This window comes from Sus scrofa, chromosome 13, assembly GCF_054392235.1.
Source record: "Sus scrofa isolate SSC_HxYL_T2T_F1_AM1 chromosome 13, Sscrofa_HxYL_maternal_Yorkshire_Landrace_v2.0, whole genome shotgun sequence".
Classification (NCBI taxonomy): domain Eukaryota; kingdom Metazoa; phylum Chordata; class Mammalia; order Artiodactyla; family Suidae; genus Sus; species Sus scrofa.
The window spans coordinates 21,369,362-21,396,632 of NC_139395.1; positions in this window are offsets into that span (position 1 = coordinate 21,369,362).

Below are 27,271 nucleotides of genomic sequence, written 5' to 3' on the forward strand. Positions count from 1 at the left end.
CCATGGCTGTCTACAACCTGCCCCCAGCTGGTCTCTGGTTGTGAGTCCCTCCAGGTCACTTCTCTTCATAACTGTAAAGCCACAGAAGGTCTGGCAAAATGAGTAAAGGAGAAAGAAAAAAAAAGCTGTCGGAGAGGTTAAAAAAACCTAACATTTTTAGATGTGTTGGGAAAATCAAGGGAAGAGAAAACACCAAGAAACACAGTGGCCAAAGGCTTCAAGCGACTCAGAGAACAGTAAAGGAAGACCAAAATTAACCCACAGACAACTTTTTCAAGAAGTTTTCACAGCATGGGAGAAATACAATCTTAACTGCCGAGGTAGAGAAGGAATACTAGCAGTGAATGTGACAATTTTTGAAGTTTCTTTCTAAAACAATTTTTTGATTGCAATAATCTTCACTCTGGAAAAGGGTGAGAGTCATATTCAAAGTTTTAATTTAGAATACGAAATTCGCGTACATGAAAGGAGACGGCTTTTTGTCCTGGTCAGCAAGACCCAACCACAGAATGATTAAAATCCAGCATTATCAAATTTTATCTATGTAGGTAAGATAAAATATTTAAGCCCATAATAATTAGGCCACCGCTTCACTGAAATAGTCTTACAAGTAAATAGCCTATGAAAATCAAATCCCTTCTTCTGCTGTAACAACCTGAGACAGTGAGTGGCCAGAGAGTAATGAAACAGGCACTATTTCACATGGGTGAGGGGGAGAAGATAAGCAGAATTGCTCTGGTTGCTATAACTTTTCACTTTGGGAGTTCCTGTTGTGGCTCAGTGGTTAGTGAACCCGGCTAGCATCCATGAGGACGTGGGTTCGACCCCTGGCATCACTCAGTGGGTTAAGGATCCTGCGTTGCCATGAGCTGTGATATAGGTCACAGACCCAGCTTGGATCCTGCATTGCTGTGGCTGTGGCGGAGGATGGCAGCTACAGCTCTGACTGGATCCCTAGCCTGGGAACCTCTATTCCATGGGCGAGGCCCTAAAAAGACCAAAAAAAAAAATTCTGATTTTGCACAATTCTATATGACTAACCTGACTCCTTTTAATTTAAAGAGTACCATACAATCAAGTTGATCACCTAGGAGTGATCAGTATCAGAACATTCAATCCCAGACATACATCTTTGAGATGTCCAGGTTATGAAAATATTCTACCCTAAATTATACCTCTAGGGCTGCAAAATGGAGAAGGAAATAAGCAAGTATCACCATGACTGTCTTATCTTTCCATCTCCACCCAATAAATATTCATTTTTAAACATTTTATGTCAAGAGTATTCAATCAATTGGACACTGGGGTAGGTTAAGAAAAACTCCCCTAAGTTTAATTTTCCCTCTAACTCTTCTGCTGCTTAGCACAGATTAAGTAATCCAGAATAAAAGGGGGGAAAGACAGGCTTTGGCAATTCCTGTCAAATTGGCTCAGTCTTAGACTTATAGAATAGGTATGGTTCAAATATGCTTACATATTATCTAGACCCACTGCATTATTTTCAGATGGATAAAGTGAGATTTAGGAAGATTGGATGTCTTATCCAAGATATCACAGTGAGTAGGGCAGGAATGTAACTCAAATTTTCTAACATGAAGACCAACAGTCAACAAATATTTAGTGTTCAGTCTATGCTAGACGATGTCTTAGCCTCTCAGGATTAAAAACTGACAAATATCAGCTGGGATATGGAAAATAAATTGATAACTGGCACAACCACTTATAATAGCACCAAATATGAAATATTATGTATAAATCTACAAATATATGTGCAGGATCTGTGTACTGAAAATTACAAAAAGCTGATAAATCATAGAAGACCTTAATAAGTGTAATCATATACCATGTTCATGGTTTAGAAGAATCAATATTGCTAAGCTATCAAACCTCCCCAATTGGCCTATATACATTCATTTCAAACCCACTCAACCTCACTCAAAATCTTAGAAAGATTTTTGTAAATATTGATAAACTGATTCAAAAAATGTGTACAAAAAGTGAAAGAACTAGATTAGTCTCAACAATTCATTTTATTTTATTTTATTTTCCTACTGTACAGCAAGGGGATCAAGTTATCCTTACAGGTATATATATTTTTTTCCCACCCTTTGTTCTGTTGCAACATCTCCACAGAAAACAATTTTTTTTTAAAGTACAAAGTTGGAAGAATCAAATAACCTGACTTTGTCTCAGTATAAAGCTGTGGCATTGACAAAACTATATACGTACCTTTTTGAGGCAATAGTTTATAGCGTTATTTCCTTGATTTCTCTTTTTGATCATTTCTTTTTAGAGTACAGAAATGAAAAAGAGATTTCTGTGTATAAATTTTGTATCCTACCAACTTTACCAAATTCATTGATAAACTCTAATAGTTTTCTGGTAGCATCTTTATAATTTTCTATGTATAGTATGTCATCTGTGAACAGTGACAGTTTTACTTCTTTTCCAATTTAGAATCCTTTATTCTTATCTAATTGCTGTGGTTTGGAATACGAATACTATGTTGTACGAAAGTGATGATAGTGGACATACTTGTCTTGGTCCTGATCTTAGAGAAAATGTTTTCACCTTTTCACTATTGAGAATGATGATTAGCTGTGGGTTTGTCATATACAGCCTTTATTATGTTGAGGTATATTCCTTCTGTGCCAATTTTCTGGAGGATTTTTATTGCAGATAGATGTTGAATTTTGTCAAAAGCTTTTTCTGCATTTAGAAGATCATATGGTTTTTATTCTTAGTGTGTTAATGTGGTATATCACACTCATTGATTTGAGGATACTGAAAAATCCTTGTATCCCTGGGATAAATCCCACTTGATCATGATGTATGATCCTTTTAATATATTGTTGGATTCAGCTTGCTAGTATTTTGTTGAGGGTTTTGGTGTCTATGTTCATCAGTGATATTGGCCTGTAATTTTCTTTTTTGTGGTATCTTTGTCTGGTTTTGGTATTAGGGTGATGGTGGCCTCATAGAATAAGTTTGGGAGTGTTCCTTCATCTGAAATTTATATATATATATATAAATTTTTTATTTTTTTCCATTATAGTTGGTTTACAGTGTTCTGTCCATTTTCTACTGTACAGCATGGTGACCCATGTACACATTCTTTTTTCTCATTTGAAGCTTTTTGAAAGAGTTTTAGAAGGATAGGTGTTAACTCTTCTCTAAATATTTGACAGAATTCACCTGTGAAGCCATCTTGTCTTGGACTTTTGTTTGTTGGAAGTTTTTTAATCATAGTTTCAATTTCAGTACTTGTTATTGGTCAGTTTGTATTTTCTATTTCTTCCTTGTTCAGTGTTAGAAAATGTGCCTTTCTAGGAACTAGTCCATTTCTTCTAGGTTGTCTATTTTATTGGCACATACTTGTTCATAGTAGTCTCTAATGATCCCTTGTATTTCTGTAGCATCAACTGTAACTTTTTCATTTCTAATTCAATCAATTTGAGCCCTCTCTGTTTTTTTCTTGAGAATTCTGGTTAAAGGCTTATCAATTTTTTTGATCTTTTCAAAGAAAGAGCTTTTAGTTTCACTGATCTTCTCTTGTTTTGTTCTTCTCTATCTCATTGATTTCTGCTTTGATCTTTCTTTCTACTAACATTGGTTATGTTTGTTCTTCTTTTCTTTGTTGCTTTGGTGGTTAGCTTAGGTTATTTAGTTGAGATTTTTCCCTTTTCTGAAGGCAAATTGTATTGCTATAAACTTCTCTCTTAGAACTTCCTTTCCTGCATCCCATAGGTTTTGGGTTGTGTTTTCATTGTCATCTGTCTCTAGGTATTTTTTTTAATTTCCTCTTTGATTGCTTCAGTGATCCATTGGTTGTTAGTAACATATTGCTTAGCCTCCATGTTTGTGTTTTTTATAGGTTCTTTTCTTGTAGTTTATTTGTAAAATCATAGTATTGTAGTTGAAAAAGATGCTCTATATGATTTCAACTTTCCTAAATTTACTGTGTCTTGACTTGTGCCCCAGCATGTGATCTATCCTGGAGAATGTTCCATATACACTTAAAAAAATGCATATTCTGTTGCTTTCAGATGGAATGCTCCATTAATATCAATTAAGACCATCTGGTCTAATGTATTTCTTTATTAATTTTCTGCCTGAATAATCTGTCCACTGCTAAAAGTGGGATGTTAAAATCCTCAACCATTATTGTGTTACTGTTGATTTCTCTTTTTATGGCTGTTAGCATTTGCCTTAAATATTGCTCCTATGTTGGGTATATATATATATATATATATATATATATATATATATATATATTTATAATTGTATATCTTCTTCTTGGATTGATCCCTTGATCATTATGTAGTGTTCTATGTCTCTTGTAATAGTTTTTATTTAAAAATATAATTCGTTGTATATGAGCATTTCTACACCACCTTTGTTTTAATTTCCATTTTCATGGAATAACTCTTTCCATCCCCTTGCTTTCAGTCTGTATGTGTCCCTAGATCTGAAGTGGGTCTCTAGTAGACAACATACATACAGATATTGTTTTTGTATCTATTCAGTCAGTCTATGTCTTTTGGTTGGAGCAGTTAATCCTTTTATACTTAAGGTAATTATTTATATGTATATTCTTATTGCCATTTTCTTAATTGTTTTGGTTTCTTTTTTATAGGTCTTTTTTCTTCACTTCCTCTCTTGTTATGCTCTCTTGTGATTTGATGACCATATTTAGTGTTATTTTTGGATTTTTTTCTTTTTTTGTGTGTATCTATTATAGATTTTTGAAGATATATATATCTATATATAATCATATATATATGATTGTTTTAAGTTGCAATTAATTTCAAGTGCAGTACCATTTATCATTGCATCAAAAAGGATAAAATACCTAGGAATAAATCTATCTAAGGAAGCAAAAGATCTGTACACTGAAAACTATGAGACACTGATGAAAGAATTTGAAGATGACACAAAAAGATGGAAAGATATACCATGATCTTGGATTGGAAGAATCAATATTGTCAAAATGCCTATACTACCCAAGGAAATCCATGGATTTAATGCAATCCCTATCAAATTACCACAGCATTTTTCACAGAACTAGAACAACAAGTTTTAAAATGTGTCTGGAAACAAAAAGGACCCTGGATAGCCAGAGGAAGACTGAGAAAGAGAAATGGAGCTGGAGGAATCAGGTTTTCTGATTTCAGACTATACAAAGCTACAGCCATCAAAACAGTATATTAATACAAAATCAGAAATACAGATCAATGGAACAAGAAAGAAAGCTCAGAAATAAATGCGTGCAAACATGTGGTCAATTAATCTATGACAAAGGAGGCAAGAATATACAATGAAGATAGGAAGTATCTTCAATAAGTAGTGGGGAAAAAACTGGACAGATAAATGTAAAAGAATGAAACTAGGACACTCTCTAACACCAACATAAAAATAAATTCAAAATGGATTAAAGATGTAAACATAAAAATGGATACTATAAAACTCTTAGATATATGCAGAACACTGACATAAATCACAGCAATATCTTTTTGGATCTACCTTCTAGAGTAATGAAAATAAAAACAAAAATAAACAAATGAGGAGTTTCCATCGTGGCACAGCAGAAACGAATCTAACTAGGAACCATGAGGTTGCAGGTTTGATCCCTGGCCTCGCTCAGTGGGTTAAGAATCCGGCATTGCCATAAGCTGTGGTGTAGATCACAGATGTGCCTAGGCCAGCAGCAACAGCTCCAATTAGACCCTTAGCCTGGGAACCTACATACACTGTAGGTGCAGCCCTATAAAGACAAAAAGACAAAAAAATAAAAATAAAAATAAACAAATGAAACCAAATTAAACTTAAAAGCTTTGCACAGCAAAGGAAACCACAAACAAAATGAAAAGACAACCCACAGAATGGGAGAAAAATCTTTGCAAACAAAGCAAACAACAAGGGATTAATCCCCAAAATATACAAACAACCCATGTAGCTGTGATGTAGGCCAGCAGCTATAGTTCTCATTCGACCCTCAGCCAGGGAAATTTTGTATGCCTCAGTGTGGCCCTAAAAAGAAAAAAGAAAAAGAAAGATTGCTAGGAAAAGAAAACACATACACATACAGTAACATACTGAGAGATCATGGAATATATTGCACACATGGAATAAGAATGGGATTTTACTTAAAAGGGGGGGTATTCAGAGAATAATAAAGAAAGCTCAGAGATGAAAAACATGATAGCATAAATAAAGTCAAGAAAAGTATTGGAAGATAAAGCCAAAGATGTGCATGTGTGTGTGTGTGTGGGGGGGGGGGAGACAAAGAAATAGAAAATAGAGGGAAATGAGAAAAAAATTATTCATTCATCCAACACATCCAGGAAAAAAGATTCAATAAAACAGGGGGGAGGAAGCCTTCAATGAAATCATTCAAGCAGATGATAACATCTATCCACTGATCAAGCAATAGATATATATGTTCTTTTTCAGATTATTTTCCACTATAGGTTATTACAAGATATTGAGTATAGTTCGTTGTGATATATAGTAGGTCCTTGTTTATCTATTTTTAATATAGTAGGGATATCTGTTAAATCCAAAATCTTTATTTATTTTTTCTCTAATTACTTGATTAAGTTTATTTTATTTTATTTTATTTTATTTATTTTTTTAATAATTTTTTTATTTTCCCACTGTACAGCAAGGGGGTCAGGTTATCCTTTTTTTTTTTTTTTTTTTTTTTTAATTTTATTTTCCCACTGTACAGCAAGGGGGTCAGGTTATCCTTACATGTATACATTACAATTACATTTTTTCCCCCACCCTTTCTTCTGTTGCAACATGAGTATCTAGACAAAGTTCTCAATGCTATTCAGCATATCCCTCACCCCTTTCCCCATTGGTAACCATAGTTTGTTTTCTATGCCAAGGAGTCTATTTCTAAGATAAACATATTTTTATTGCAGTGCTTTCATAATACATTCTCAAGGGAAAAAATCCTACGGCAAAATCTGTGAGAAATAACCACATCACAAAAAACAAGATGTGAAAAGATGCCTTTCGAGCACATCAAGGTGAAAAAATGCACCTTATAATTTCTTGAAAATGCACTGTCATCATCATCATCAGTGTTGGGTGGGAAGGGCAGGGGGAGTCTAAACTTCTTTCTTCTATTTGTTCATCTTATACTTTAATTTAAAAAAAATGTCTGTTTCAATTTTTAGCCACAATTTAAAGGAAATGAACAAGTTATAACAGTGAAATTCCATGATCGATTGTGGCATTTTATTTTATAGCCAAAGACTATTTTTCTGGAAGAAAAAGTACCACACAGCTTTCAGTTTGAAAATATGTTGGGCTGCCTGTAGCTCTTTTCCCTCTGGATGGCATGTGCTGCTCTTCAGTCTGGAATAGATGTCTTTTTTGATATTTGGAATTCTTACAATGACTCTGATGGCACCCGTTGGCAGCCCTCTGCTGCTCTGAGGTGATAACATGGGAACCACACCACCGAGCAGGAGTCGTCTCAGCACCACCCCCTCCAGTTCTAACAGCCTTGTCCAAGGGCACAGGGCCATTGCTGTGATGAAGGGGTGTGAGTTAGTAGAGAGGCCGGGGTCTCAGTAAGGCAGATCTTCAAAACGTCTTCATTTTATCACTAGAGTAACATTTAAATCTGATTTTGAGGGAACAAATTGTTCATATGCAGCCAAGAGTCTGTTCTGTCTTATGCTCTGAATTACTTTACTTCAATTAACATTCCCAGGAAATGCAGGCACAGTTTCTCAAGGTTTGAAGAGGCAACATTGTACAGAAAGTAAAACCCAAGAAAAGCCCCTAATTGATGGATGGGCACTTAAGAGTTTGAAGTGACAGATTCATGTAATTCTCTCTCTTCAAAATCCTTTGTCTTCAGTTTATCTCTGCCTTGTTCTCTCACCTCCTCCCTCTCAGGCTCTCCCCCAAGCACAGCTTTCTGTAGGTTGTTTCTTCTACATATTACATAGGTCATAATACACAGATGTAGTAAATACTTATGCATCAAGAGGTTTGATGTTTTTACAAAACATCAAGAAGTTTGAGTTTTTATGTCATGTACTGTGCTAAGACTGTGTACTAAATACTATGTTAATCAAAAAATATATGTGTGGGGTTTATAATCTAAGGAGGATTAAAACCTGAAATTCCCATGTTATTGCTAAATCTTTCCTCCATTAATCCCTCCATCACATTGCTCTGTATGCATATCATTGCCCCTCAGCCCCTCCTGTCACAAACACATAGGACATAGAAAACAGTATCATTTTAATTGACAGATTTAGGAATTGGTATGGCAAAAGGTGTCAAAATGCTAAAAATAGATGCTAAAGCTCCCTGTTCACAGATAACAACAAAAAGACTTAAAATCATCAAACCAATCAAAGAGTGTATCTCAAGTACCCAAGTTGGCTATCAGATTAGATATTTTTAAAGTGTGCCAAACACCTGTTCAAACTCCTTAGCACCTGTGTGTCCCGAGGCCCTACTAGTTTGAGAGTGACAGAAAATCCCATTTATAGAAACATAACAGTTGCCTAATTCTTCCCTCACTTATTATTAAGTATCTTCCAGATCTCCTTAGAAGCTTTCCCCAAGCACTCTTGTATGTACCCAGGAGTTGTCCCACTGGTACTGAAGAGCAAGGCCTCTCAGCCACCACTTCCTGTTCTTTTGCTCTGGCCTCTACTCTGGCTCCATGTGGCTGTATCAGCAAGCCTCCCATCTCTGTGAAGCCTGGGGAATATGCAGTTTCACTGATGCTGCCTCTGATGACATCTTTTATCAGTGTTGTCTGAAGTCATGCTGTGCTCATGTTGTGCTTTGCTGAGGCTGCCAAATTTCCAATATGGCAAGTGCCCTCCCCTGCTGATTGCCTGGTGCCCTCAACAGAGTAGTGAATAAAACACATAGCCTCACCCTTATTACTCTCCACTAAAATATACCTTGTTAGCAGTTCAGAATGCTGCAACATACACAAGACAAATAAGAAACAAAGTACTTGTTTATTCATATACGGATCTCCAAGATGCCAGGCTTTGGGATAACTGTGTTGGAAGGCATGGTTAGGAAGCCAAAGTTGAGCCTCTTACCTCCCACTCCAAATGTAGATCTTAGAGCCTGCATGCTCAGGCATCCACACAGAGGCATGACAGGGGCTGTAAGTCAGACTCCTTACCACTTACACAGGCCTACTTTACACACAGAACAGAGAGAGCTTAGAGAATAATGAAGAGAAGCAAATGTGGCCAAGACCTTGGAAGCCTTGCCCCAAAGTTACGAAAAGGAAAAACCAAGGCAGTATGTGTGTACAGCACATCAACACATGCATTTTAGGTAGTATGACTTGCCCATCTTCTTCCACCTTGTGTTCCTCTGGCCTGGAGGATTCTTCACTCTGCATGCACTGCTGAGACAAAGCTTTTGATGTGCTTCCATGAGGACCCAGGAGGAAGTACAGAACTGCCTCTATGTGCACCGTTGAATACCCCCATCTCATGTGTATCCTTTCCATTGATTGCTGAGACCATAGTACAAAGTAATGGAAATTTTGGATTAATTAAAGAAATCACCCCTGCTAATCTTAAGTCTAGACTCACCTTTTTTATTGAAGTTCAATTTATTTACAGTATTAAAATAGTTTAAGATGTTTTGGACAGTAATTCAGGATTTTTTGCAGATTACACTCCATTGTACATTATATGATAATGGCTAACTTCCCTGTGCTATACAATATATTGTTGGTTATTTATTTTATATATTGTAGTTCGTATATGCTCATCCCATACCTCCAATCTGTGTCTCTCTGGCTTTCCTCTCCCCTTTGGTAACCACAAGTTTGTTTTCTACATCTGTATAGACTCACCTTCTGGGTCTGGTCCAGCTCACAAGACCTTCTTCAGAAGGGCCCTTTTTAGGATAAATGCATGGAAACGAAAATTGCCAGGGAGTAGAAATGAAGATGGTATGTCACATGTGAGCATTCTACTCCTTAGTGGATAAATCCCAGTGAATGAAGGTCTCCTGGATAAGGATGAGATTAATTCCTCTGCCTCACTTAGGAAGAGTATGAAGAAGTGTTTCTCTGCACTGCCTGAGGTGTGGAACGAAAATTCATTCAACCAGCATGCCCATAATGTATCCAGACAGGAAATTGAGAAAAGAGGTATAAATGTTTCTCCCTATAGATTTCAAAAGAGTGAATGTGGTATATGTATGTAGTGGAAGATTACTCACCCATTAAAAAAGAATGAAATAATGCCATTTGCACCAACGTGGACAGACCTTGAGATTATCATATTAAGTGAAGTAAGTCAGAGAAAGAAAAATAAATACCATATAATATCACTTATATGTGGAATCTAAAATATGACACAAGTGAACTTATCTATGAAACAGAAATAGACTCATGGGCATAGAGAACAGACCTGTGGGTGCCAAGGGGGACAAGCATGGAGGAGAGATGGATTGGGAGTCTGGGGTTAGCAGAGGCAAAATGTTATATATAGAAGAGATAAAGAAGGTCCTACTCTAGCGCCCTGGGAATGCTATATAATATCCTGTAATAAACCATGATGGAAAAGAATATGAAAAATAATTCTGGAGTTCCCATCATGGCTCAGCAGTAATGAACCCGACTAGTATTCATGTGGATGTGGGTTTGATTCTAGGCTTTACTCAGTGGGTTAAGGATCTGGTGTTGCCTTGAGCTGTGGTGTAGGTTGCAGATGTGGCTCAGATCCAGAGTTGCTGTGGCTGTGGCATAGGCCGGCAGCTATAGCTCCGATTCCACCTCATCCTGGAAACTTCCATATGCTGTGGGTGCAGCCGTAAGAAAGAAAAAATATTGTGTGTGTGTATATATGTGTATATATATATATATGTGTATATATATATGTGTATATGTGTGTATATATGTGTATATATATATAATTGAATAACTACTATATAGTAGAAATTAATACAACTTGATAATCAACTGTATTTCAATAAAGTAATTTTTTAAAATCTACTGAAAAAGAAAAATCACCTTCTCCTTGCCAATGCTTGGGAGCTGTTATTGCACCAATGTACATACTCTACCTTTTCACCAAGAGATCACCTAACATTCATACAAACAGGTTCCTGGCGATCCCACCCATGCAGCCCTCCAGACAGGCCTCGACACACCTTAATCTAGAGTAAGCACAACCTTGGCTCTGCTGCAAAATCAAAATCTGTCATAAACTAACTCTTATTGACCTAGTCACTTTTATTTACCTTTTTGTCCAGCTTACCAAATTATTCATGTTGCCCAAGGCATATTTATGACCTATATATCTGTATGAAAGTTGCCTTCCATAAAACAAATAACCAAAGCACTGGGGCCAAATACTTCATAAAAATATAAACATACACTCACTGGTATATGCAACCCTTTGTCCTCTCACTACGAAATTATTTTCAGAGTTCACATAACTGTTAGCCAGGGAAATGCCTTTCATGGGTCTAGGCCTAAATTCTGTACTGCTACTTTAAAAAAACCTATAGGATCTTATTTTTACAATATAACTAGTAAAGTTTAGTGAAGACCTGGGTGTGTTGCCTTTGGACTGAAAGATTTGCTATTGCTTTCCATGTACTTAGTTTACTGTACTTTTGTATTTCTGGAATTACAAGGCCTTAGTTGAACTTATCAAACTGAAATAAAAAACAGCAAGTATGTGATTAGCATTCTTTGCAAAGGAATAAAAATATCCTAAAATAAAGACTTTTGCCTAAATTGCTCAGGATGAACTAGACTGAGTTTTAGAATACTATGGGGAGAATGAAGTTCTAAAGAAACATTGTGTAAAGGGAACCAGCTTTGGTACTCTATAAGACAATTCTAGCAATACGTTTAAATAGAAAACTGAGAAAATCAATTACATTAGTCTTGGATTAGATAGTCTTTGCCATAAATTTCATCATTAGCCTCAATTCTTCACACCTATCCCCCTGTTCCCACTCCTTTTGGAAGGATTTTGCAGATTTGTCCAATAGAATAATGGGATGGAAATGAAACTGTGCTAGTTCCAGCCTAGGCCTTAAAAGGTCTTGAGTGTTTCTGTTTGTATTCTTTGTGTGTGTGTGTGTGTGTGTGTGTGTGATTTGTTTTACTCTTATTTTTTTATTTTTATATTTTTTTTCTGCTGTACAGCATGGGGATCAAGTTATTCTTACATGTATACATTTTTCCCCCACCATTTGTTCTGTTGCAATATGAGTATCTAGACATAGTTCTCAATACTACTCAGCAGGATCTCCTTGTAATCTATTCTAAGTTGTGTCTGATAAGCCCAAGCTCCTGATCTCTCCCACTCCTTCCATCTCCCATCAGGCAGCCACAAGTCTACTCTCCAAGTCCATGATTTTCTTTTCTGTGGAGATGTTCATTTGTGTTGGATATTAGATTCCAGTTATAAGTGATATCCTATGGTATTTATCTTTGTCTTTCTGACTCATTTCACTCAGGATGAGATTCTCTACTTCCATCCATGTTGCTGCAAATGGCATTAGGTCATTCTTTTTTATGGCTGAGTAGTATTCCATTGTGTATATATACCACTTCTTCCGAATCCAATCATCTGTCGATGGACATTTGGGTTGTTTCCATGTCCTGGCTATTGTGAATAGTGCTGCAATGAACATGAGGGTGCATGTGTCTCTTTTAAGTAGAGTTTTGTCCGATATATGCCCAAGAGTGGGATTGCGGGGTCATATGGAAGTTCTATGTATAGGTTTCTAAGGTATCTCCAAACTGTTCTCCATAGTGGCTGTACCAGTTTACATTCCCACCAACAGTGCAGGAGGGTTCCCTTTCCTCCACAAGCCCTCCAGCACTTGCTATTTGTGGACATATTAATGATGGCCATTCTGACTGGTGTGAGGTGGTATCTCATGGTAGTTTTGATTTGCATTTCTTTTATGATCAGCGATGTTGAGCATTTTTTCATGTGTTTGCTGGCCATCTGTGTATCTTCCTTGGAGAACAGTCTATTCAGGTCTTTTTCCCATTTTTCCATTGGTTGATTGGCTTTTTTTGCTGTTGAGTTGTATAAGTTGTTTATATATTCTAGAGATTAAGCCCTTGTCAGTTGCATCATTTGAAACGATTTTCTCCCCTTCTGTAAGTTGTCTTTTTGTTTTCTTTTTAGTTTCCTTTGCTGTGCAAAAGCTTTTCAGTTTGATTAGGTCCCATGGGTTTATTTTTGCTCTTATTTCTATTGCTTTGGGAAACTGACCTGAGAAAATATTCATGATGTTGATGTCAGAGAGTGTTTTGCCTATGTTCTCTTATAGGAGTTTGATGGTGCCTTGTCTTATATTTAAGTCTTTCAGCCATTTTGAGTTTATTTTTGTGCATGGTGTGAGGGTGTGTTCTAATTTCATTGCTTTGCATGCAGCTGTCCAGGTTTCCCAGCAATGCTTGCTGAATAGACTTTCTTTTTCCCATTTTATGCTCTTGCCTCCCTTGTCAAAGATTAATTGACCATAGGTGTCAGGGTTTATTTCCGGATTCTCTATTCTGTCCCAGTGGTCTGTCTGTCTGTTTTGATACCAGTACCACACTGTTTTGATGACTGTGGCTTTGTAATATTTCTTGATATGCCTCCTGCTTGGTTTTTGTTTCTCAGGATTGCTTTGGCAATTCTGGGTCTTTTGTTGTTCCATATAAATGTTTGGATTGTTTGTTCTAGTTCTGTGAAAAATGTCATGGGTAATTTGATAGGGATCGCATTGAATCTATAGATGGCTTTGGGTAGTATGGCCATTTTTACAATATTGATTTTTCCAAGCCATGAACATGGAATATCTTTCCATTTCTTTACATCTTCTTTAATTTCTTTGATTAAAGTTTTATAGTTCTTGGCATATAGGTCCTTTACCTCTTTGGTCAGGTGTATTCTGAGGTATTTGATTTTGTGAGGTGCAATTTTAAAGGGTATCGTATTTTTGTATTCTTTTTCTAATATTTCATTGCTGGTATGCAGAAATGCAACTGACTTCTGAATGTTAATCTTATATCCTGCTACTTTGCTGAATTTATTAATCAGTTCAAGTAGTTTTTGGGTTGAGTCCTTAGGGTTTTCTATGTATAGTATCATGTCATCTGCATACAGTGACAGTTTGATCTCTTCTCTTCCTATATGGATGCCTTTGATTTCTTTTGTTTGTCTAATTGCTGTGGCTAGGACTTCCAAAACTATGTTGAAGAGCAGTGGTGAGAGTGGGCATCCCTGTCTTGTTCCAGATTTGAGTGAGAAGGCTTTCAGTTTTTCCCCATTGAGGATTATATTTGCTGTGGGTTTCTCATAAATGGCTTTGATTATGTTCAGGAATGTTCCCTCTATACCCACTTTGGTGAGGGTCTTGATCATGAATGGATGTTGAACTTTGTCAAATGCTTTTTGTGCGTCTATTGAGATGATTATATGATTTTTGACTTTTCTTTTGTTAATGTGGTGTATGACATTGATTGATTTGCATATGTTGAACCATCCTTGTGAACCTGGGATGAACCTTACCTGGTCATGGTGTATGATTTTTTTGATATGTTGTTGGATTCGGTTGGCTAAGATTTTGTTGAGAATTTTTGCATCTATATTCATCAAAGATATTGGCCAATAGTTTTCTTTTTTGGTGGTATCTCTGTCTGGTTTTGGAATGAGGGTGATGGTGGCACCAATGTCTTTGGGAGTGTTCCTTCTTCTTCAACCTTTTGAAAGAGTTTAAGGAGAATGGTCACCAATTCCTCTTTATATGTTTGATAGAATTCACCTGTGAAGCCATCTGGTCCTGGACTTTTATTTGTAGGGAGTGATTTTATGACCTCTTCAATTTCATTTCTAGTGATCGGTCTGTTCAGTTGGTCTGTTTCTACTTGATTCAGTTTTGGCAGGCTGTAAGATTCTAGAAAATTGTCCATTTCTTCCAGATTGTCAAATTTGTTGGCATATAGTTGTTCATAGTATTCTCTCATGGTTTTTTGTATTTCTGCTGTATCTGTTGTGATTTCTCCTTTTTCATTTATAATTTTGGTTATTTGAGTTCTTTCTCTCCTCTCTTTAGTGAGTCTGGCCAGGGGTTTGTCAATATTGCTTATCTTTTCAAAGAACGAGCTCTTGGTTTTATTAATTTTCTCTATTGTTTTTTGAATCTCTATTTTATTGATTTTCTTTGATCTTTTTATAATTTCCTTCCTTCTGCTGACTTTCAGTCTTTTTTGTTCTTTTTCTAATTCATTTAGGTGGAGGGTTAAGTTGTCAATTTGGGATCTTTCTTCTTTTTTGAGAAAGGCCTGTATTGCTATAAATTTCCCTCTCAGCACTGCTTTTGCAGTATCCCATAGATTTTGTGTCTTCATTATCATTTGTTTCAAGGTATTTTTTAATTTCTTTCTTGATTTCCTCATTGACCCATTGGTTTTTTAGTAGCATGTTTTTTTGTCTCCATGTAGTAAGTTTTTTCTCATTTCTTTTCCCATGGTTGATTTCAAATTTCATGGCGCTGTTGTCTGAAGATACTTGAGATAATGTATATGCTCCTAAATTTGTTGAGATTCGCTTTGTGTCCCAATATGTGGTCGATTCTTGAGAATGTTCCATGTGCACTTGAGAAGAATGTGTATTCTGATTTTTTTGGATGTAGTGTCCTGAAGATGTCAATTAAGTCTAACTTTTCTATTGTTTCCTTTAGGATCTCTGTTGCCTTATTGATTTTCTGTCTAGAGGATCTGTCCATTGATGTGAGGGGGGTATTTAGGTCTCCTACTATGATTGTATTCCCATCAATTTCACCCTTTATGTCTGTTAATATTTGTTGTATGTATCTGGGTGCTCCTGCATTTGGGGCATATATGTTGATGATAGTAACATCCTCTCCTTGGATGGATCCCTTAACCATTAAATAGTGTCCTTCTTTGTCTTTCTTTATGTCTTTTGTTTTAAAGTCCATTTCGTCTGATATGAGTATTGCAACTCCTGCTTTCCTGTCATGTCTATTGGCATGAAATACTTTTTCCCACCCCTTCACTTTCAATCTATATGTATCTATATGTATGTATCTATATGTATGTATCTATATGTATCCTTTGTCCTAAGGTGAGTTTCTTGTAGGCAGCATATTGAAGGTTTTTGCCTTTTTATCCACTCAGCCAGTCTGTGTCTTTTGATTGGGGCGTTCAGTCCATTGACACTTAAGGTGATAATTGATAGATGATTATTTATTGCCATTTTGAACCTCACATTCCAGTTGAGTCTATGGTTCTCCATTCTTCCTTTCTTTTTTTGGTTGGATGGTCTCCTGTTATTATCCGTTTGAGTGGGTTTTTTTTTTCCATTTTTGGGGAATGCAATATTTGGTTTTGGCTTGTAGTTGCCCTGTTTTTTAAGTTTGCTAACCCCTTCCTATAATTGTGTGTTTTAGCCTGATGGTCCTGTAGGTTCAAACACTTCGTTACTATATTAAAATTAAGAGGAGAAACAAACAAACAAAAAAAGGGTCTATTTATTTCCTAACATCCCTTGCCCACATTTAATGACTTTGATGACTCTTTTTTTTCCTTTTTAATTTTATTTTGTTTGAAGCATGTTCATGATTAAATTGTTATGCTGGCTTATTTGAGTGACTGCTCTCTGATTGCAGTTTCCTCAATCCTAGTTCTTCCTCTTCTTTTTTTTCCCTTTTTCCTCCCTTTCTTTCCTTCCTTTCTTTTTGGTTTAGAGAAGCCCTTTCAGTATTTCTTTTAGCCTGGGTTTTGTATTGCTGTATTCTTTTAGCTTTTGTTTGTTGGAAAAAAATTTATTTCTCCTTCTATTTTAAATGATATTCTTGCTGGATAGAGTATTCTAGGTTGCATATTTTTTCCTTTGAGCACTTTAAATATCTCTTGCCATTCCCTCCTGGCCTGTAGTGTTTCTGTAGAGAAATCAGCTGATATTCTTATGGGGGTTCCCTTGTAGGTAACATTCTGTTTTTCTCTTGCTGCCTTGAGGATCCTCTCTTTATCACTAACTTTTGCCATTTTTATTATAATGTGTCTTGGTGTGGGTCTATTTGGGTTCAACTTGTTTGAGGCCCTCTGCATTTCCTGTATCTTAAACTCAGTATCCTTTAGATTTGGGAAGTTTCCAGTGATAATTTTTTCAAATATATTTACCATTCCCTTATCTTTTTCTACTCCTTCTGGAATCCCTATTACGCATAGATTGGCCTGCTTTATATTATCCCATAGGTCTCTTATATTGCTTTCATGTTTTTTCATTTGGTTTTCTGTCTGCTGACCTGATTGGGTGATTTCCATTATTCTATCTTCCACATCACTGATTTGTTCTTCTGCATTATTCATTCTGGTTTTTACTGCCCTTAGATCAGTTTGTACCTCTGCAAATGAATGTTCTAGTTTTTCTTGGCTCCTCCTTATATTTTCTAGTTCCTTTCTGAGGGCATCTGCATTACTGTTCACATCTTCTCTTAATTCCTTCAGTATTTTCACTATTTCTCTTTTGAACTCCAGTTCTGTCAGACTGCAGAGATCTGTTTCATTGTTGATGGCTTTAGGTGAGTTCTCCTGTTGGTTTAACTGGGGGTGGTTTCTCATGCCTGTGATCGGTTGTTGTTCTGTGCAAGTTGTTTATCCTGTAGATGTGTTTTTGTGTGTGTGTGTTTGTGGGAGAGGGCGAGTATGTCCCCCTACTCTTCTGCCATCTTGCCTCCTCCTCTGTTTGTATTCTTGTGTTTCTGCCATCTCTTGGAGAAGTTCATGCCTGGGCTTGCCCACTAACCCCAAGCAAGGATGATTAATATGTGGAGCCAAGCTGCCCACTTAAGCTACTCACAGACGCAAGAGAGAGTGCAACAAAGATCAACAAAGTTGACCAGCCAATCCCAGTCTGGATCCCCTCACTCCCAGGTGACCTGCAGATGCATTAAAAAAAATTTCTTTTTGTTACAGGTCACTGAAGTTTTGTAGTTGTTTGTTATTTAACAGTAGTTAATCAATACGGTCTAATGAATAGGAAATATGGACTTTTAAAATATTAACTTAAATTCCATTTAGAAATTTGTTCCTTTGGAAAAGCTAAATGCAATCTCCTCTTGAAATTAAAGTTGTCTGATAGAAGCAAAACATTAGACTTTCAAACTATATCATGATGGAATTATTAGATGCATTTTTTACTACGCATTTTAAAGGTAGGCAAGATGTGTGCATACACACACAATCTAAGTGACTAGACAGAGTTGAGAGGAAATAGAAATCAAGATACCACAATGATTCATCGAGCCCATAGTAGAATTCTGAGCAATTACACCCTAGACAAACTGACAGATTAATTACTTAACAGGGACAAGGTCCCAGCTTACAAATTTCCAAAGGAAAACTTCATTCCACCTCACCAACCATTCTACAACATTCCAATTTAGGAAGAGACTACGCATCTCTATATTGCAAAATCCAAGTGGGCCTTCTAGGAGGCAAATATACAGTAATAGCACCTGGACAGCTAGCAATTTGCTTTTAGCAGTGAGGTCACCAGCTAAACAAGACTGAGTGTAAAGACAAACCAACATCTCTATTCCACCTTTTCATACTATTTCTATAAGCCAGTGAGTAGCATCAATCAGCAAGTGCCTTTCAGGCTCCTAAAATCTCATGAGAAGGCAAAACTTCATTAATGCTAATTTCTATTTCATTTCTTGTTCTTGTCCAGGTTAAAATGAAACCATTACACAGATCTCATGCTAAGAACTAATGGAAAGCTGTTTTTTTTTAAATTAAACCAAATTATTAGTCTTTTATTTGCTAACAAGGTATGTTCAATTATTGTCTAAAACTACTGAAAAGTGGTATTCCCTTGCTTTGTTTTTTTTTGTTTTTGTTTTTGTTTTTGGGTTTTTGTTTTGTTTTTTTTTTTTTTTTTTTTTTTTTGGTCTTTTCAGGGCCACACACATGGCATATGGAGGTTCCCAGGCTAGGGGTCTAATCAGAGCTACAACTGCCGGCCTACACCACAGCCACAGCAATGCCAGATCCAAGCCACGTCTGTGACCTACAGTACAGCTCACTGCAATGCTGGATCCTTAACCCACTGAGTGAGGCCAGGGATCAAACATGCAACCTCATGGTTCCTAGTCAGATTTGTTTCCATTGCACCATGACAGGAACTCCTGCTTTGTTTTAAATTAATTATTGTCAATTCAGGTCTGTGCAGTTTATTAAGAAATTAAATCTTTATGAATGTAAAATACATTTATAAGAATAAAAGATGAGACATATTTCTGCATTCCAAGTAGCTCAGAATTTTATATTTTAATTCATTAAAAGTAATCTGAAACATTCTAAATTCTGCAACACGTGAACACTCACCGAATCCTTCTTTAGTAAGAATTTCTACAACCTCATTCATTGGACATGATACGTGGGTATGTATAAAACTTAATATAAACCTGTGACGGTATCTCTTTGTCCTGAAAAATTTGTTTTTAATCATTCATTCAAAAGTAATTATTGAGGAGTTCCCATCTTGGCACAGCAGAAATGAATCTGACTAGAAACCATGAGGTTGTGGGTTCCATCCCTGGGCTTCCATCAGTGGGTTAAGGATCCTGTGTTGCTGTGAGCTGTGCTGTAGGTTGCAGATGCAGCTTGGGTTTGGCATTGCTGTGGCTCTGGTGTAGGTTGGTAGCTACAGCTCTGATTATACCCCTAGCCTGGGAACCTCCATATGTCACGGGTGTGGCCCTAAAAAGGCAAAAGACAAATAGTAACAATAATAATAATAATAATAATAATAATAATAATTGAGCACTATAGTAGTCAGGGCTTCAGAAGGAAAAAGAGGGCATTTTCCAGTTAAGAAAGAAGTTTTCAGTAGGAATTCATCATAAAAGAGTGGGCAGGGTGAAGAGTAGTGCAGTGATTCTGAACTCAAAACATCAGATCTGTAGGTACCCTAAATCCATGGTACAGAGGGGAAGAGGGTATTACCAGAAGTTATCAGTAGAGGGTTCAGTAGAGGTCTACCTTAAGGAAAACAGTGACTTTAGGGACACAGCTAGCTTAAGGCCACCCCACAGGATGGGAGCCAGCAGCCAAGGCACTGAATATTTTCTCCCTCCCATCCACTGCTCTCTTGTTGGGTAACTGGGGATCCAGTGGTGAACAAAAAGGACAAACATGGCTGCTTCATGGATGTGACATTCTAGTCATAAGAGACAAGTAAACCAAACTAAGTGCTGTGAAGGAAAAAAAAAAAAACTTGGCAGACTCACAGAGAGAGCTCATAATAAGGCATTAGTATTGCAATTTATTTATTTTTTTATAATTTATTTTTTCCCACTGTACAGCATGGGGATAGTATTGCAATTTAAATAGGGTGGTCAGGAGTTCCTGTTGTGGCTCAGCAGGTTAAGAACCTGACATAGTATCCATGATGATGCAGGTTCGATCCCTGGCTTTGCTCAGTGGGTTAAGGAACTGGCATTGCCACAGGCTGTGGTGTAGGTTGCAGATATGGCTTGGAGCCTGTATTGCTGTGGTTGTGGTTGTGGCATAGGCCTGCAGCTGTAGCTCCAATTCGACCACTAACCTAGGAAGTTCCATATACCACAGCTGAGGCTGTAAAAAAAAAGAAAAAAATGGGGTAGTCAACAAGCTGGCTAAAGTATGGAACCAACATTAATATTTATCAACAAATGAATGAAAAAAGAAGTGGTGGTATATGGTATAATGGAACACAACTCATCCATAAAAAATGAAATGATGCCATCTGCAGCAAAATGGAAGAACTTGGAGGGCATTATGCCAAGTGAAATAAATCAGACAAAGAGAGGCAAATACTGTACAATATAATTTATATATGGGGTCTAAAAATACTACAAACGAGTGAATATAACACAACAACAACAAAGAAACAGATTAACAGATATAGAAAACAAACTAGTGGTTACCTTTGGAGAGAGGGAAAGGGGGGAAGGGCAATATAGGAGTAGAGGATTTTTTTAAAGGATTATTATGGGATTATATGAAATCGTGTATGTACAACTTGTGAAAATTGTTAAGCACTATAGAGTTTAAAGTCTTTCATTCAATTAAAAAAGACCTTAGGGAGAAGGGATTAAGATGGCAGAATAGAAGGACTTGAGCTCAACTTCTCTCCTAAAACAACAAAATTCACAACTAAAAACTGAGCACATGCCACCAAAATGGACCAGAAACCTTAAAAAAGATACCCCACGCAGAAGAAAAAGAGGAGGCCACATCAAGAGGTAGGAGGGGCGATTTCATAATATAAACAACCCCATACCTCCTGGGTGAGAAGCTCCACAGACTGGAAACTAACTGGTTCTCAGAGACTCACCTACAGGAGTGAGAGTTATGAGCCACACATCAAACTCTTACGTGTGGGGATCTGGCACAGGGAGAAAGAGCCCTGGAGCATCTGGCATTGAAGACCAGTGGGGCTTGTGCACAAGAGCTCCACAGGACTGGGGGAAACAGAGACCCCATTCTTAAAAGGTGCACACAGACTTTCACGTGCACTGAGTCCCAGGGCAAAGCAAAGTCTCCAAGGGAATCTGGGTCAAACCTGACCACAGTTCTTGGTGGACATCCTGGGAAAACAGGAGTGAATGTGCCTTGTTGTGAGGGAAGGACATTGAAAGCAAAGCTCTCGGGAATATTCAGCATCAATGCCTTTCTCTAGAGGTGGACATTTTGGGAAAATCTGGCCCCACCCATCAGCCAGCTGCTGAGAAACCCCAAGGCAAACAACAATCCAGGTGGGATCACAGCCCCACTCCTCAGTAAACAGGCTATCTAAAGACCCTTCAGGCACACTGCTGCCTCTAATACCATCCAGAGACTAAGCCCCACCCACCAGAGGGATTAGAATCAGCTCCACCTACCAGGGGGCAGGCATCAGCCCCTTCCATCAGGAGGCCTACACCAAGCCCCCATACTGACTTCAGCCACAGGGGGGCAGACATCAGAAGTAAGAGGGGCTACAACTCTATTATCTGGAAAAAGGTCACCACACCAAAAACCTATAAAAATGAAAACACAGAGAACTATAACTCAGATGAGGGAGAAAGAAAAAAAAAAAAAAAAACAGAAAAACAGCTAAGCCATGAGGAGATTCTCAGCCTCCAGGAAAAAGACTTTAGATTGTTGATGCTAAAGATGATGCAAGACATTGGAAATAAACTGGAGGCAAAGATGGATAATGTACAGGAAACACTGACCAAAGAGATACAAGACATAAAACTTAAATAAGAAGAGATGCAAAATACAATAACTGAAATATAAAATTCACTAGAAGCGGCTAACAGCAGAATACAGGAGGCAGAAGAACAAACAAGCGAGGTGGAGGACAGATTAGTGGAAATTACGGATGCAGAAGAGAAAAGAGAAAAAAGATTGAAAACGAATGAAGAGAGTCTCAGAGAACTCTGGGACAACGTTGAACACACCAACATCCCATATTATAGGGGTGCCAGAAGGAGAAGAGAGGGAGAAGGAGACAGAAAAACTATTCCAAGAGATAATAGCCAAAAAATTCCCTAACATGGGGAAGGAAAAACTCACTCAAATACAGGAAGCACAACAAGTACCATACAAAATAAACCCAAGGAGGAACACTCCAAGACACATACTAATCAAACTGAACGAAATTAAAGACAAAGAGAAAATCTTGAAAGCAGCTAGGGAAAAGAAACAAATAACATACAAGGGAACCCCGATAAGGCTATCGGCAGATTTTTCAGCAGAAACTCTGCAGGCCAGAAGGGAGTGGCATGATATACTCAAGGTGATGAAAGGAAAAAACCTCCAACCAAGATTACTCTACCCAGCAAGGCTCTGGTTCAGATGTGAAGGAGAAATCAAAATCTTCACAGATAAGCAAAAGCTGAGAGAATTCAGCACACTAAACCAGCCTTACAACAAATACTAAAGGAACTTCTATAGGCAGAAAAGAACAGGAGAAGAAGGAAAGGAAAAAGAGCAGGAAAAACAAATCCAAAGGAATTAATACAATGGCAATAAGAATATACATATCAATAATTACCTTAAATGTGAATGGACTAAATGCCCCAACCAAAAGACATAGACTGGCTGAATAGATACAAAAACAAGACCCATATATATGCTGTCTTCAAGAGACCCACTTCACTTCTAGGGACACATACAAATTGAAAGTGAGAGGATGGAAGAAAATATTTCAAGCAAATGGGGATCAAAAGGAAGCTGGAGTAGCAATACTCATGTCAGACAAAATAGACTTTAAAAATGAAGAATATCTTAAGGGACAAAGAAGGACATTACATAATGATCAAAGCATCAATCCAAGAAGAAGATATATCAATTTTAAATATCTACACACCCAACACAGGTTCACCACAATATATAAGGCAACTGCTAACAACCTTAAAAGGAGAAATCGACAACAACACAGTAATAGCAGGGGACTTTAACACCCCACTTACAGGAATGGACAGATCAACCAGACAGAAAATCAATAAGGAAACCCAGGCCCTGAATGAAGCATTAAACCAGATGGACTTAATAGATATTTATAGGACATTTCTTCCAAAAGCAACAGAATACACATTCTTCTCAAGTGCACATGGAACATTTTCTAAGATTGACCATATTCTGGGCTACAAATCCAACCTCAGTAACTTTAAGAAAACTGAAATCATATCAAGCATCTTTTCCTACCACAATGCTATACGACTGGAAATCAACAACAAGAAAAAACTGAAAAACACACAAACACGTGGAGACTCAACAACATGCGACTAAACAACAAATGGATCACTGAGGAAATCAAAGAGGAAATTAAAAAATACCTAGCAGCAAATGACAATGAAGACACGACACTCCAAAACCTATGGGATGCAGCAAAAGCCATTCTAAGAGGAAAGTTTATAGCAATACAAGCCCACCTCAGGAAACAAGAAAAAGCTCAAATAAACAAGCTAACTTGACATCTAAAGCAGCTCGAGAGAGAAGAACAGACAAGACCTAAAGTTAGCAGAAGGAAAGAAATCATAAAGATCAGAGCAGAAATCAAGGAAATAGAAACAAAGAAAACCATAGAAAAGATCAATGAAACAAAAAGCTGGTTCTGTGAAAAGATCAACAAAATTGATAAACTCCTAGCCAGACTTATCAAGCAAAAAAGAGAGAGGACTCAAATCAATAACACTAGAAATGAAAAAGGAGAAGTAACAACGGACACCACAGAAGTGCAAAGGATCATAAAAGACTACTATATGCAACTATATGTCAATAAAATGGAAAACCTTTAAGAAATGGAAAAATTCCTAGAAAAGTACAATCTTCCAAGACTAAACCAAGACGAAATAGAAAAGATGAATGGACCAATCACAAATACTGAAATTGAAACTGGGATTAAAACTCTTCCAACAAACAAAAGTCCAGGACCAGATGGCTTCACAGGTGAATTCTAGCAAACATTTAGAGAAGAGCTAACGCCTCTCCTTCTGAAATTATTCCCAAAAATTGCAGAGGAAGGGATACTCCCAAACTCATTCTATGAGGCCACCGTCACCCTGGTACCAAAACCAGACAACGACACCACAAAAAAGAAAACAGGCCAATTTCACTGATGAACATCGATGCAAAAATCCTCAACAAAAGCTAGCAAACCGCATCCAACAATACATTCAAAGGATTGTACATCATGATCAAGTGGGATTTATTCCAGGGATGCAAGGGGTCTTCAATATCCACAAATCCATCAGTGTGACACACCACATTAACAAACTGAAGAATAAAAACCATAGGATCATCTCAATAGACACAGAAAAAGCCTTTGACAAAATCCAACACCCATTTCTGATAAATACCCTTCAGAAAGTTGGCATAACGGGAACCTACCTCAACATGATAAAGGCCATAAACAACAAACCCACAGCAAACATCATTCTCAATGGTGAAAAGCTGCAAGAATTCCCACTGAGATCAGGAACAAGACAAGGATGTCTGCTCTCGCCACTACTCTTCAATATAGGTCTGGAAGCCCTATCTACAGCAATCAGAGAAGTAAAAGAAATAAAAGGAATCCAAATTGGAAAGGAAGAAGTAAAACTATCACTATTTGCAGATGACATTATACTATACCTAGAGAATCCTAAAGACTCTACCAGAAAACTGTTAGAGCTTATCCATGAATTTGGCAAAGTTGCAGGATACAAAGTCAATACACAGAAATCAATAGTGTTTCTATACACTCACAATGAAAAAGCAGAAAAGGAAATTAGGGAAGCAATCCCGTTTACCATTGCATCCAAAAGAATAAAATACCTAGGAGTAAACCTACCAAAAGAAACAAAAGACCTATACTCTGAAAACTACAAGCCACTGATGAAAGAAATCAAAGATGACACAAAAAGATGGAAAGATATACCATACTCGTGGACTGGAAGAGTTAATATTATCAAAATGACTATACTACCCAAGGCAATCTACAGATTCAATGCAATCCCTATCAAATTACCAAGGACATTTGTCACAGAACTCGAACAAAATATTTTAAAGTTTGTTTGGAAGTACAAAAGTACCAGAATAGACAAAGACATCCTGAAAAAGAAAAGTGGAGCTGGAGGAATCAGACCCCCGGACTTCAGACTGTATTACAAAGCAACAGTCATCAAAACTGCATGGTACTGGCACAAAGACAGACATAGATCAGTGGAACACGATAGAAAGCCCAGAATTAAACGCACACACCTACAGCCAACTCATCTATGACAAAGGAAGCAAGACTATGCAATGGAGAAAGGACAGCTTGTTCAATAAGTGGTGCTGGGAAAACTGGACGGCCACATGGAAAAGAATGAAATTAGGACACTCCCTAACACCATACACAAAAAGAAACTCCAAATGGATGAAAGACCTAGATATAAAACCAGACACGATAAAACTCCTAGAGGAAAACATAGGCCAAACACTCTCTGACATAAACAACAGCAACATCTTCTCCAATCCACCTATCAGAGTATTGACAATAAAAAGGAAAATAAACAAATGGGACCTACTCAAACTTTAAAGTTTCTGCACAGCAAAGGAAACCCTAAACAAAATGAAGACAACCCACAGAATGGGAGAAAATCTTTGCAAGTGAATCGACTGACAAGGGATTCATCTCCAAAATTTATAAACAATTTCTGCAGCTCCATACCAAAAAAACAAACAACCCCATCCAAAAATGGGCAGAAGATCTAAACAGACAGTTCTCCGAAGAAGATATACAAATGGCCAAAAAACACATGAAAAGATGTTCAGCATCACTCATTATTAGAGAAATGCAAATCAAAACCACTATGAGGTACCACCTTACAGCAGCCAGAATGGCCATCATCTAAAAGTCTACAAACAAGAAGTGCTGGAGCAGGTGTGGAGAAAAAGGAACCCTAGTACACTATTGGTGGGATTGTCAATTGGTGCAACCACTGTGGAAAGCAGTATGGAGATTCCCCAGTAAACTAGAAATAGAACTACCATTTGATCCAGCCATTCCACTCCTGGGCATCTATCCAGAGAAAACCATGAATTGAAAATACACATGTACTCCGATGTTCATTGCAGCACCATTTGCAATAGCCTAGACATGAAAACAACCCAAATGTCCATGGACAGAGGAGTGGATCAAGAAGACATGGTACATATACACAATGGAATATTACTCAGCCATTAAAAGGAACGAAATACCAGCATTTTTAGCAACATGGATGGACCTAGAAACTATCATGCTAAGTGAAGTCAGACATACAATGAGACACCAACATCCAATGCTTTCACTGTCATGTGGAATCTGAAAAAAGACAGACGGAACTTCTTTGCAGAGCAGATGCTGACTTACAGACGTTGAAAAACTTCTGTAGGAGGAGACAGTTTGGGGGATGGGGGGATATGCTTGGGCTGTGGGATGGAAATCCTGTGAAGTCAGATTGTTATGGTCATTATACAACTATGGATGTGATAAATTCATTTGAGTAATAAAAAAATGAAAAAAATTACAGGAAAGTAAAAAAAAAAAAAAAAGACCTTAGGAGTTCCCTTGTGGTGGTTAATGATCTGGTGTTTGTCACTGCTGTGGCATGGGTCACTCCTGTGACACGGGTTCAACCTCTGGCCCAGGAACTTCCACATACCAGAAGGACAAAAAAAAAAAAAAAAGAACTTGCTAAAGAAGTGTTATTGGAACAAAGTCATGAAAGGGAT